At 42.8% G+C, this 13,851-nt stretch overlaps 1 long non-coding RNA gene across 1 annotated transcript in view; it reads right to left on the reverse strand.

The window, feature by feature from the left end:
• The window catches only part of LOC117201268 (uncharacterized), a 17,049-nt gene continuing 3,198 nt past the window's right edge, over positions 1-13,851 (reverse strand). Inside the window, exon 4 of the long non-coding RNA XR_007479817.1 lies at positions 1-544. This is a non-coding gene — a long non-coding RNA (uncharacterized LOC117201268). The remainder of the gene's footprint in view (positions 545-13,851) is intronic.

The following is a 13,851-nucleotide window of genomic DNA, read 5'->3' on the forward strand; positions in this document are numbered from 1 at the left end:
ACAAAGCTATGAAGCTATCAGTGCTTCATGTCTGATTTTGAATCTTCTTTGGGTGTGTTCCACCTATCCTTTTATATTTCTTTAGGAAGAGTTTGGTGTATTGCAGTCTAAAAATCAGAGTTAAGAGTTGCTACAAAGGCAGAATAAAGAAGGCAGGAAAACAGAAAAGAAGCAATCTTTACATTACCCTTAGAGATAAACTGGGAGTTTTAACATAGGAGTAACGGTAACTTACACTAGCCATGCCACCCCAAAAACAAAAGGCCTGCCCTTTGACCTAGTTTTCCTACCTGTGTTGATGGAGTCACTAATCCCAGTTAGTTAACCTGAGTCCTAGGAGATCATCACAGACTTCTCTCACCCTTCTACCCCAGCACAGGGGTGAAATGTCCAGTTCCCAGAGTAAGACTTCTTGGGTTCAAATCCCATCTTTGCTATTTTCCAGCTCTGTGGATTTAGGCAAGTCATGGAGTCTTTCTGAGGCTTGGTTTCCCCGTTTTTGAATGAGCATAAGAACACCGTCTGCGTCATAGAATAGCACAGGCTGTGACACATAGCAAGAACAAAATAAATGTTAGAGTATGTTATGATTAGCCAATCAGTAACGGAGTCCTGTTGATAATACCTTTTAAATATCTCTTGTATTTATCCTCCACGGCCATCTTAAAGTGTATGCAATGCAATGAGTTGAAAGGTTTATTTGTGGTGGGTGGGCCGCTTGTCGTGAAAGGAGAAATTAGAGAGGGAAATACACTCCCAGTGGGAAGTGCAGGAAGGGGCAGACATGGACAGCCCTGGCTTTTCGGAGGGGGTGATGGGAGAGACAGCACTGGGGGGGAGGGTATGAAAGGAGAGCAATCAAGAGAAGAGAAGCTGAGAGGCTAGCACAAGTGTGGAGCTTGGGTGAAAAAGATGTCTAAAGAGAATTTTTAAAGATTTTTTTTTTCTGTGATGCCCCACACAAACATCTGTATTGTAAGTTCAAGAAAACTTAGTAAAGATTTACATTATTGTTCAAATCATTTGGAGTCAGATCTGGATTTTTTTTAACTTTACACAGTCCAAAGATGGTCTTGGGAGTTCCCTGGTGGCCTAGTGGTTAGGATTCAGCACTTTCACTGAGGAGGCACGGGTTCAATCCGTGGTCAGGGAACCATCCCACATGCCACGCAGTATGGCCAAAATACAGAAAGAAAGAAGGTGGGTTGGGGGGGAGAAAGAAAGAAAGAAGGAAAGAAAAAAAGCAAGGAAGGAAGGAAGGAAGGGTGGGAGGGAGGGAGGGAGGAAGGAAGATGCTTAAAAACAAACAAACAAACAAAGATGGTCCTTAACTGACCCAGTTTTACTTGGACCATGCACAGTGTCCAGATGGAACACACTGAGGGTGTTCTGAGCAGCACAGGACCAACATCTTCCCTGTGGAGACCAGACTTCTGCCTGTGCAGCCCACGACCACAGGGACTGCAGTGGCACTCCTGGCACACTACTGACACCTTGTCAACCAAAATCCTTCAAGATTTTTCACATACACTATTAGCTTTGTTCTCCATAATTCACTTTTCACATGGAGGCTTCAAAAAATCTATTCCAGTCATACAGGCCTCCTTTCAGTTTCTTGAACCACCTTTTTCGTGGCTTTTCTTCATTTTTAATATCTCAGTTTAAATCTCCTTTCTTTGGATAAGCCTTCCCAGTCATCCTGTCTGGTGCTTCTATCCGTCACCTTGTTTCCTTCATGGAATGTAGCATTATCTAATTAGCTTGAGTTTTTATTGGTTACTTCTTCATTGTGTCTCTCCTCCAATAGGAGAGAATGTAAGCTTACATGGAATGTAAGCTCCATGAGGACAGGAATCTTATATTTTGTTCATTTATCACTGTAGTCCAACACCTTGCTGGGAATTGCATCCTAGACAAATATTTGTTTAAAGAATTAATGTAAAAACAGTGAACCATAAGGATGATGTTATTTAAAACACACACACACACACAACGGTGTTCCCTTTAATTATCTTATTCTGCCTAGGGATAGAGCACTCAAGTAAAAGACTTAGAGTCAGAAAATATTAACACTACTGTTAACAGAGACCTCATTTCATAGATGAGAAACCTGAGGCTTATCTTATTTTATAGATAGCTGTCCAGAGCCACAGAGCTTGTTAGGGTCTGCAGTGGATTGATTTGTGGATCCCTCAAAATAGTCACAGAACCTGTGAATGTAACCTTATTTAGAAAAAGAGGGCTTCCCTGGTGGTGCAGTGGTTGAGAATCTGCCTGCTAATGCAGGGGACACGGGTTCGAGCCCTGGTCCGGGAAGATCCCACATGCTGCGGAGCAACTAGGCCCGTGAGCCACAACTACTGAGCCTGCACGTCTGGAGCCTGTGCTCCGCAACAACAGAGGCCGCGATAGTGAGAGGCCTGCGCACCGCGATGAAGAGTGGCCCCAGCTTGCCACAACTAGAGAAAGCCCTCACACAGAAATGAAGACCCAACACAGGAAAAATAAATAAATTAATTAATAAACTCTTACCCCCAACATCTTAAAAAAAAAAAAAAGAAAAAGAATCTCTGCAGATGTAATGAAGTTAAGTATCTCAAGATGAGACTATCCTGAATTATCCTGGTGGGCCCTAAATCCAATGACAAATGTCCTTATAAGAGACAGAAGGGAAGACACAGAAAGATCGAGGTGACAGCCATCTGAAGAAGGAGGCAGAGATTGGAGGTGTGCAGCCAAAACCCAAGGACCACCTAGAGCAACCGGAAACTGAAGAGTCAAGGAAACGTTCTTCCCTAGAGCCCTCAGAGAGAACACGACCCTGCAGACAGATTGATTGCCAATTTCTGGTCTCCAGAACTGCGAGAGAACAAATTTCTGTTGTTTTAAGCCTTCAAATTTGCGGTAGTGTATAAATGAAGCCACAGGAAACTAATACAATGGCACAGCAAGGAACTACTAGCCGTACTTCTTAACCGGAGCACTTTCCATGAGCTCCTGCTTCCCCAGGGTGACTATGAATAATTACAATGTGATCAAGTTCCAAGTGAAAACCCAAACCTTTAGCCCCCAAGTCTAAAGGCACTTAACTCAGGAGAAGGTACAGATCTCAAACCCAGGCAAAACCCCCAAAGCTGAAATCCAATGAGGGAACGTCTGAATTCTGAATCCAGGGAAAGTTGCTTTCTTAAACCACCAAGAGAGGGAAACTTTGGGCTCTAAAAGTGTCCCGCCATTCAGTTAGCCATGGGCGGGCCTTGTTGCTCATGGGACCACATTTCTTCCCAACGTCCATTCCAAGAAATTGGAGCATCAAGAAACTGGGCTCTGTTTGCTCAGGTCCACCCCCAATACACAGCCCATCTCTGCACAACTGTGCTGAGCAAAGGTCCCTCTTTCAAGATTCTTCTCCACATCCTAAGGTAGGAGAATGTGCTCGAGCCGAAAGTGGACAATTTTCTCTGCCAGCTCATTAAAAATGCTGGCCAGCACACCAAGGGTCTTTAACAAGCAGTCAGTGTTTACAAGGGGACTGAAATCTAATTTCTCTTGTATAATAATAGCATTTCACAAAACTCCATGTGAAACTCACTGAGCAGTGCTTTTCAAACTTTTTTGTGCGTTTGAATGACCTGGGTATCTTGTTTAAAAGGCAGATTCTAATTCAGTAGGTCTTGCTGGGACCTGGGATTCTGCGTTTCTAATAGGCTCCCAGGTCATGTTGTTGCTACCAGGTTTTGAATGGTACAGAGTATCAAGGAATAGAGCCAATCCTTGCATAGTCCTTTGACAAGTGGCCGTCTTTGGAACCTCTATGGATTTGTTTTCATTCTGCTTTCGTAGAGCTTGTCTCAAAATAAAATAATTCTTCCTCTTTCCCTAGACCACAAGCCCATATTTACAGAAGTGTCAGAGCAAGGGAAAAGGAGGTGGTATATGATATGTAAAATACATATACATAAATATGAATATATATACATATAAAATAATATAGATGTGTATGACATATATATATGAATGAAAGGATATGAAAAGTGCTTTAAAAATCTAGATGTTTGGCATTAATTTAAAAGCCAAAAAAGAAGAAATATTTTATATTTTGAAATCCAGTTTCTTTAATGGACAAATTCTTGAGGACACAGTAAAAAGACTTACAACTCATCTTGAATGTATTAACCTCTGTCAGCTCTAAGATGGATTTATATTAGGTTACCTCCTCAATTACAATTTACGCATAGTCACATGATCAAAAGAATTTGGTTAACATGTAAGTGTTCAAATTCCTTCAGACTGTAAACAAATATGTCTTTTCATCTTTATATCTTTAACACTAAGCACATACTAGGTGCTCCGATATTTGTTGGGAAGAAAAATGAATGTCTTTGGCATTTAAAAACATGAACTCTCACCATGTTATATTATGCTCTCTGCTTCCAGAAGAAAAGATAGAAAGGGCAAGAGTCATGTAGGCAGATTATCAGATAAAAATCGGTGAGAGAAGAGGATGAACTGTACACAGGGCAGGGGAAGGTGTGCTTAGAGCTACCTGTTTATCCAGCTTCTCCAGATCATTGGCTCAACACTAGGGCAGGTAGGCAGTTCTGGGGACCAGTACAGGCCAGAGTGGGAAGAGCATGAAGAAGAAGGAATAACTGGGGTGGGGTAGAAAAGATAAAGACACAGGAAGATCTGTAGAGTGGGAGGGAAGTGGATGGAGGAACAAGGAGCCTTAGAGGACAACAAAGCAGAAAAATTCCTATTTCAACCTCCTGTCAATGGAGCACCCTCAAATCTTTACCTCCAGCCCAGACTCGCTCCTGGATTCCAACTGCGTTGCTTTATAGACATCTCAACCCTGAAGACAACAGACACCTCAAAGGTGACAGGTGTAACACCAAATCCACTTTCCCCTGCTCTGACTCAGACTTGCATCTCCTGTTGGGTTCTTTATATTTTTAATCTGTGGAGTCATCCTTGACTTGTTCTTTTTCACCCTGCCGTATAATCCTGACACTAGCTAGACAGGTTACATTTCACAGGCTAAGGGCACATTCTTCCACAAGACTGCCCTCACTTCAGGTGCCAGCCACAAGCTAAGGGGTAACCACTTCACCTGCACTCCTAACCAACTAGCTATAAATTGGAGGGTCTCCCATGACCGCTTCAGGTTTGATCATTTACTAGAACAACTCACAGAACTCAGGAAAGTGTTGTACTTCTGATTATAGTTCATGATAAAAATCAGGACCAGCTCAAAGAAGAAACCACAGAACAAGGTCCCAAATGTGAAGTTTCTGTGTCCTCAGGATGCATCGCCCTCCCAGCACATCAATGTGCATCACCAACCATGAAGCTCACTCAAGCCTCAGTGTCCAGAGTTTTTATTAGGGTTTCATTATGGAGGCATGAGTGCTGGGATCATTGGCTATGCGACTGAAATCACTCTAATCTCTTTTCCCCTCCCCAAAGTTCAGAGGTCTAGCTGATAGCACTTGGCTCCAAGCCCCAACCTCCTAATCACATGGTTGGTCTTTCATGTGACCATGGTTGGCATGGCCAGTCCCTATCCCGAAACTCAGTGGCCCACCATGAGTCACCGTATTAGCATAAACTCAGTTGTGGTCCAAGGGGCCCATCATGAATAACAAAGACACTTGGGAAAGTCCAAAGACTTCAAGGTTACCTCTTGGAAACCAAGGGCAAAAGTCAAATTCTTCATTGTACAACACACCCCCACAGCCAATCCATTATTAAGCCATGCCAATTTCCTCTCCTACATATCTTTTCAATTCAGCTCCCCCATTCCATCTCTACTGCCTCTTTGAGGTCTTTATCGGCTTTCATGTGGACTATAGCAAGAGCCTTCTAACTGGTCACCTTACTTCAAGGTGCACTCTCCCACCAAGCCATCCTTTGCTCTACTATCAGAACTGTAATTATAAAACCTCAACCCAATCACATTCTTTTCCTGCATAAAAACTCTCAATGGCTCCCAGCTGCTTACAGCAGCAAAGCCTAACAGAAATATAGTGGGAGCTTAACACATTAAAGGTTCTGGTAGTCTCATTTTTAAAAAGTGAAAAGAAACAGGTGAAGTTAATTTTAGTAATATATTTTATTTAACCAACACATCTAAAATATTATCATTTCAACATGTAATCTATCCATCTATCTACCTATCTATTTTAGACTACTTCCACTTTTAAATTTACATAAATAAAATGGCTAAAACAAAAAATTCTGCCCTTCAGTTGCACTGGCCATATTTCACATACTCAAGAGCCATATATGGTTCGTGGCTATCCTACTGGTCAGCTTCCTGCCCATGATGTGAAAGCCCTTCATGTGCTGCCTCCTGCCTGCCTTTCATCCTGTCTCCTCCCACCCGCCCCTCCTGCCCCCAGCTCAGGTACCTTTTCCTCTGGCCACACCGAATCACCACCCCAAAACAGACCAAGCTCTTTCCCACTTCACACCTTTAGACACGCTGACCTGTGTCTGACTTGTCTGCCTTAAAACCTCTGTCTCTCTCCTGTGCCACGAAATGTCACATACATCGTTGAGTATTAAACCCCAATTTTGCCTCCTCTGTGAAGACTTCTCAGACCCTCCAGGCTGAGTCAGTCATGCTCACCACTGAGCTTCTGTGGTGTTTAATGCCTCTATTCAAGCAAACCATATTTTCTGCATCAAAGGTTGTAACACATGATTTGATACATCAACTGACAACTAAGCAGACTTTTTTAAAATCAAGGATAAATGTTTTTTGGGATTATAGTACTTATCATGTTATATTGAAATTTTGTTTGTACATGCCTGGGTGGTTATCTCTTCAAGGACACAGACTGCTCCTCCTTTTTTTTTTCTTTTTTTTTTTCTTTTTTGTTTTTTTTTTTGCAGTACGCAGGCCTCTCACTGTGGTGGCCTCTCCCGTTGCGGAGCACAGGCTCCGGACGCGCAGGCTCAGCGGCCATGGCTCATGGGCCCAGCCGCTCTGCAGCATGTGGGATCTTCCCGGACCGGGGCACGAACCCGTTAGATTAAACAGGACAGATCTCTCTCCCTGGATACAGCAAATACTCCTGGGGGCAGTAGTATATAGACCAGTTAGTTATATATCCTGTTGTTCTTCCCCTTAACCTTCACTGCATTGTGCTTAATCAAAGCACTCTTAGAACGTTTGTTCCTATTCAAGGTATACATCATTGATGACAATGAAAATTGTTACCAATTGTACAAAGGTTTGCAATTTTGACAGAGTTCAAAGACTCAGACTAAAAATATGAAACAAGCTTGGAAGGAGAGGCATCTTCCAAGTAGAGGCTGATCAGGGAAGTTTTCTGGAGTTTCTGAGAGTGCACCTCATATAGGTACTGCTTGATTCAAGATTAAGTCTTATATATACTACCAGATGTAAAATAGACAGCTAGTGGGAAGCAGCCACAAAGCACAGGGAGATCAGCTCGGTGATGTGTGACCACCTAGAGGGCTGGGATAGGGAGGGAGGGAGGGAGATGCAAGAGGGAGGGGATATGGGGATATATGTATATGTATAGCTGATTCACTTTTTATAAAGCAGAAACTAACACACCATTGTAAAGCAATTATACTCCAATAAAGATGTTTAAAAAAATTGAAAAAAAAAGATTAAGTCATTTAAAAAATATACCATAGGATAGCTGATTTTGAAGTTTGGTAGTTTCTTACAAAACTAAACAGTCTGACCATACATTCCAGTAATCACACTCTTTGGTATTTATCTGAAGGAGTTTAAAACTTATGCACACACAAAAATCTGCACATGGATCCTTGTTGCAATTTTATTCTTAATTGCCAAAACCTTGAGACAACCAGGATGCTGTTCAGTAGGTGAATGGATAAATAAACTGTGGCATATCCATACAATGGAATATTATTCAGCACTAACAAGAAATGAGCTATCAAGCTGTGAAAAGACATGTAGGGATATTAAATGCATATTGCTAAGTTAAAGAAGCCAACCTGAAAAGGCTACGTACTGCATGATCCCAAACACATAACATTCTGGAAAAGGCAAAACTGTAGAGACAGTAAAGAGATCAGTGGTTGCCAGGGGCTGGGGCATAGGGAGGAGTGAGGGAGGAGTGAATGGGCAGAGCATGGAGGATGTTTAAGGCAGTGAAATTATTCTGTATGATACTATAATGACGGAAGCATGTCCTTATGCATTGGTCAAACTCCATAGAATGAACACCAAGAGTGAATCCTAATGTAAACATGATAGGAACGAGTCAATGTAGGTTCTTGGATTGTAACTAATGTACCAATCTAAAGCTGGATGTTGATAGTGGGGTAGGTTGTGTATGTATGGGGGCAAGGGATATGTGGAAACTCTTTGTACTTTCTGTCCAGTTTTGCTGTGAACCTAAAACTGCTCTAAAAATAAAGTCTGTTAAACAAACAAACAAACACTGTAGAATGTGGAAAATTCTGTCCATGAGCTTCTATGGTGCTTGAGGAAAAAGCAGCCTTCTACACTCTTCAAGGCTCAGAAGCCTTCCTGAATCTCATGCTGGGTGAGGTAGGTACTCACTCCATGGACCACCCCCACCCCATGCCTTTACTTCCTCATCTCCTCTCTAGACTGCAAGACCCTTGAGGGCAGGAACTGTGTTTGATTCAGTGTTGCATCCCCATTGCCTGGTATCTATTAGATGCTTAATGCAAGTGTGCAATGAATCAGAGAGTGTGGGCAGCTACGGAGCTGCCCTAAAACACGCTTGACTGAAGCCGTAGCTCTGGATGCCTCACAACAGAGCCCTCTGGGAAAGCACCCTCTGAATCAGCACCCTCTCTCCTGAGAAAACGGGGCAACTCTTCTGGCAGTACTGTGTTGAGTTCCGCTTGAGAGGCCATCGGAACAAAAAGCTGCTATTTCTGAAAATATCTCAAAAACAGAGAATGTTAAAGCACCAGGTTGGCCTTCTTAACTGAAAGAAAACTCTCTAGATGAGGAAAATATTACACCAGAAAATGGGAAACTGACTAGGATCTGGCCGACCTAGTTTCAGGCCCAACTCTTTCACTTACTGACTGTGTGAAGGTGGACATCTGTGAGCCTGGTTCTTTGAGAACAGAACAGGCAAACCCTTGGGTTGGATGAGCCCAAATCTCCCTTTTACCTTTGTGATTTAGTACAGCCCAACAGCAAAGGAAATACTTTTAGCCTTCATGGTCTATGTCCTCTCTGAAGCAATTTACCAGCTATCCTTGCTATATTTCCATCTGGCAACTTGTTTATAATAATCTTCATTTCATGTATGGTGCTCATATTCTCAGTTTGCCCTCACCCGCACCCCACCCTAGGTTAAAGGACTCTTTATGCCCTTTTCTGCAGACTGTGTCTTCTGTGGCTCCCTTGCCATTTGAGATCAGAGAGCAGGAAAAGGAGGAGACCAGGGTATTTCTTCCCCATTCCTTCTCTGATATATTAGTTTCCTAAGGTTCTCAAAACAAATTACCACAAACTGTGTGGCTTAAAACATTAGAAATTTCTTCCCTCTCACAGCTCTGGAGGACAGATGTCTGAAATTAAGGTGTCAACAGGGTTAGTTCTTTCTGACGCTCTTGGGGAGAATGTGTTTCATGCTTGTCTCCTGGCTTCTGGTGGCTGCTGGTGACCCTTGGCATTCCTTGGCCTGTAGAAGCATCACTCCCATCTCTGCCTCCATTTTCTTTTCTTTTTTTAAATTTTATATTGGAACATAGCTCATTAACAATGTTGTGTTAGTTTCAGGTGTACAGCTAAGTGATTCAGTTATACATATACATGTATCTATTCTTTTTCAGATTCTTTTCCCATTTAGGTTATTACAGAATAGTGAGCAGAGTTCCGTGTGCTATACAGTAGGTCCTTGTTGGTTATCTATTTTAAATACAGTAGGGTGTACACGTCAATCTTAAACTCCCAAACTATGTCTCCCTGGGCTCGAGTGGGCAGGGCAAACGCCCTCCTCTGCTGCTCCTCTGGTCTGGGGGTCTGGGAGGGCCGCTCCCGCCTCCTCTCCTGATCTTCCAGGCCTCCCTCCTATGTCCCCAGGACAAATGTGGGCAGTGAGGGGGAGATGGGGGCCTTGGAGGGCAGGCGACTGGCCTGCAAGCTCAGCAGGCTCCCTGTGCCCGAGTGGGTGGGGCAGTCGCCCTCCACTCCTCCTGGAGGGCCCGTCCCACCTGCCTCTCCTGATCTCCCCAGCCTCAGGGGCACCGATCTTGTCTGGCCTCCACTTCTTCACCCCTCTCGGTCCCCCTACATCCTACCGGCTCACTCTGGGGTTCCTCCCGCCTCCTTGGGGGTCAGAGTTCCCCACCAGTGGCAGGCAGGTGCCCTAGTTGTGGGGAGATGCTAACTTCGCGTCTTCCCATACCACCATCTTGACTCTAAACTTAATTCTTACAGTGACCCTTAGGTAAGTACTATTCCTATTCCCACCTTGCAGGTGTGGAAACTGAAAGAGAGTGATTAAGTAACTTGCTCAGAGTCATACACCTAAAATAGGAGAAGTCAGAATTCAAACCTCAGGCAGACTAGCTCTAGAGCTTGTACTTTAACACTATGCTATCTTGCCTCCATGGCATTCCAATGCATGAACAAAAGAAATTAGATAACATAATAAAGGAAATAAGTAACAGACATAAAAGGTATCTTTACAAGAGCATCAAAAACTTTCAAAGAAATTAGGTATAAAGCCAACAAAAGATATGCAAGACAGAGCTCCTTACTGTGGAGGAAGCCCTGGCGTCCAGCAGGCTTGCAGCTTCTGACAGGGGTAAAGAGTGGGCTCAGGACTCCTGCAAGTACATAGGATGCTCTGTGTGGTACAACTGTCACTGTAACTTCCATTAGCAAATCACCTCCTGGATTTCAAACAATGAGCCCTGGCCTAATCTTCTACAATTCACTTATCAAGTTCCATCCCTGGGGCCTGACTTTGCAGGGCAACAGCAGAGAGCAGTTCCTCTTTCTTGATCAGCACTGTGGCTTTCCCTCCTTCCAGAGGGTGACGTGTGGAGCCTAGTCACCATCCAGCATAGTCTCCCTATGTTATTAGCAACTCCAGAGACAGTGCGTCAGTTTGGAATCTCCACCTGCCCCCAGTGCCAAAGCTGTCTCCAAAGCTTGACCTCCATCTCTATACAAAAAATATCTTTTAGCACCTTGGAGAAGCTCTTATCTATAAGAAGCCTGGCCAAAGACTTCAGCCAAATTTTCCAAATTTCAGTTTGGCAGGCTGCTTACAGAGATTTCTTTTTCAACATACACAGTTTAATAATTAATATTCTGAAAAATTTGAAGAATGATCCCATAAATATCTCTGATATTATGCCCAGGACTAACTTCATCCTTAATAGGACCCTGTTTCATAACAGACTGTCTGCAGCATTCTTACTACTAATATAGGACCAACGGGCTCTTTGCTGTCAGGCTCCCAGAGTAAGAAGAGGCAACAGAATGAAGAGAGTTTCTGAGATTCCCTTCAAGGCATAGAAATATCCTGGGGATACCTATGGAACTGTGCTCGAGGTTGGTTCTTTGTGTCCTCAGAAGCTAATTAGTCATCCACCTCGGCCGCGTAGTCTGCGCTCTTAGCTGAAAGGTAAACTCTACTGTATCTCTATTCTCAGTTGATTGTCGTAATTCTAAATCTTCTTTTTTTTTTTTTAAGTTTATTTATTTATTTTTGGCTGTGTCTGGTCTTTGTTGCTGCGTGCGGGCTTTCTCTAGTTGCGGTGAGCGGGGGCTACTCTTCGTTGCGGTGCGCGGGCTTCTCATTGCAGTGGCTTCTCTTGTTGCAGAGCATGGGCTCTAGGGCACACAGGCTTCAGTAGTTGCAGCACACGGGCTCAGTAGTTGTGGCTCACGGGCTCTAGAGTGCAGGCTCAGTAGTTGTGGCTCACAGGCTTAGCTGCTCCTCGGCATGTGGGATCTTCCCGGACCAGGGCTTGAACTGGTGTCTCCTGCATTGACAGGCAGATTCTTAACCACTGCGCCACCAGGGAAGCCCTCTTCTTTTAATTGCAACAATACTTATACTTTTACTTATACTCCTCTAACTGGGGGAAGAAAAATTGCTAGGATAATTTTAAAAATAGATTTAAAAAACTAGACTAAGCTAATATTTGTAGAGTTTAAATTTTTTAATGTACTGTACTGTTGACTGGCTTCTAATTATCTTCTATCTACATTACAGATCATGCCTCTTCTTTCTATTCCTTAAACGTCTGTTCCTCTATTGTAAGACTCACTAACTCCGGGAAAATGCTTTCATCAAGTTAATTACAACCATGATAGTGCCAAGACACATTGTAAAAACAGCGCTCACTTTTCAGTATTGTTAGGGGTTGCTTCGGTGTCTTTTATCACTAGAATCCCTAGATGCCTTCCATTTCTCAGAGTCCTAAAAGTTTAATCTCCAAGAGCTTCTAAAAAAAGGAAAGAGAAACTATAATTAACTCTCTGTAGTACTATTATGGACTGAATATTTGCCTCACCCCACCCCATCGTGGCTATATTTGGAGATGGGGCCTCTAAGGAAGTAATTAAGGTTAAATGAGGTCATAAGGGTGAAGCCCGGATCCAACAGATTAGTGTCCCTACAAGCAGAGACACCAGAGCGCACACACACACACTCTCTCTCTGCCCCTCCCCTCTTTCCTTCTCAATCACCCTCTCTCTCCAAACACATACTGAGGACAGGCCATGTAAGGACGTTAGAGAGATGGTGGCCGTCTGCAAGCCAGGTGAAAGTCCTCACCAGAAACCAAACTTGCTGGTGGCATCTTAATCATGGACTTCCAGCCTCCAGAACTGTGAGAAAATAAATGTATGTTGTTTAAACCACTTGGTCTGTGATGTTTTGTTATCGCAGCCTGAGCAAACTAAGTACCTATAAAGCTTCAGAGGATTTTAAGCTGGGGCCCATGGATAGTACTGTGTTTCTATAAAACTGTTTTAAATGTAATCATATGTAGTTTATGGATTTAGAAATATTATTCTGAGAAGGGCTCACCAGACTGCCAATGAGGCCCATGGCACAAAATAAAAGATCAAGAACCTCTTTATATCTTATTTGGGCACACATAAAATAAGTATATGTGGTGTCAGTGTGATATGCCTCTCCAAGTGTTTTCAACCATAAATTTTACTAGGACCTAGTACATGCTAGTCTATAACCTTTAACTATATTAATATCTGTAGATCAATATAGATATAGAAGAGGAAGACTATTATGTAGAATTTTCTAAAATATTTAATTCTACCAGGTATGTTGAGTGCGAGCCACTATGTTCTATAGTGTAACTGTATATATAGGTACCATATGTGTGTACCATACATACCATAGTATACTACATAATAAGTATTACAAATTGTTGTGAACATTATGAGGGTAATTTCAACGGGCAACTAAAATATTATCAATAATATTTTAAAGCTGAACTGTAAGAGTCCTTCCGATAAAGCAGAGCTGCTGACGTCTGAAATGGAAACAACTCACACATTTGCAGTCAGTGCTTCGAGAAGAAAGCTAACGAATCAATGCCAATGAGCAGACTAGGAAAGTCAATCAAATATCTCTGCTGCACTAGGTGCTAGCCAGAATAAAGAATGAGTCAGTGGTTTATATACAGGTCTAAGGAACCTAAATATCATATCTGGGAGAAATCATTATCATCATCATCATCGTCACCTCCAGATCTGAGATATCTCACAACTCCGTCAACATCAAACCCTACCACCAAAAAAACCAAACAAACTAGTACTTTATAAAATAAAGAACTGGGAAGAATTAAGCAAGCAGAGGCCAAGGTTTCATG

The sequence above is a fragment of the Orcinus orca genome, chromosome 1 (assembly GCF_937001465.1).
Source record: "Orcinus orca chromosome 1, mOrcOrc1.1, whole genome shotgun sequence".
NCBI classification, from domain to species: Eukaryota; Metazoa; Chordata; class Mammalia; order Artiodactyla; family Delphinidae; genus Orcinus; species Orcinus orca.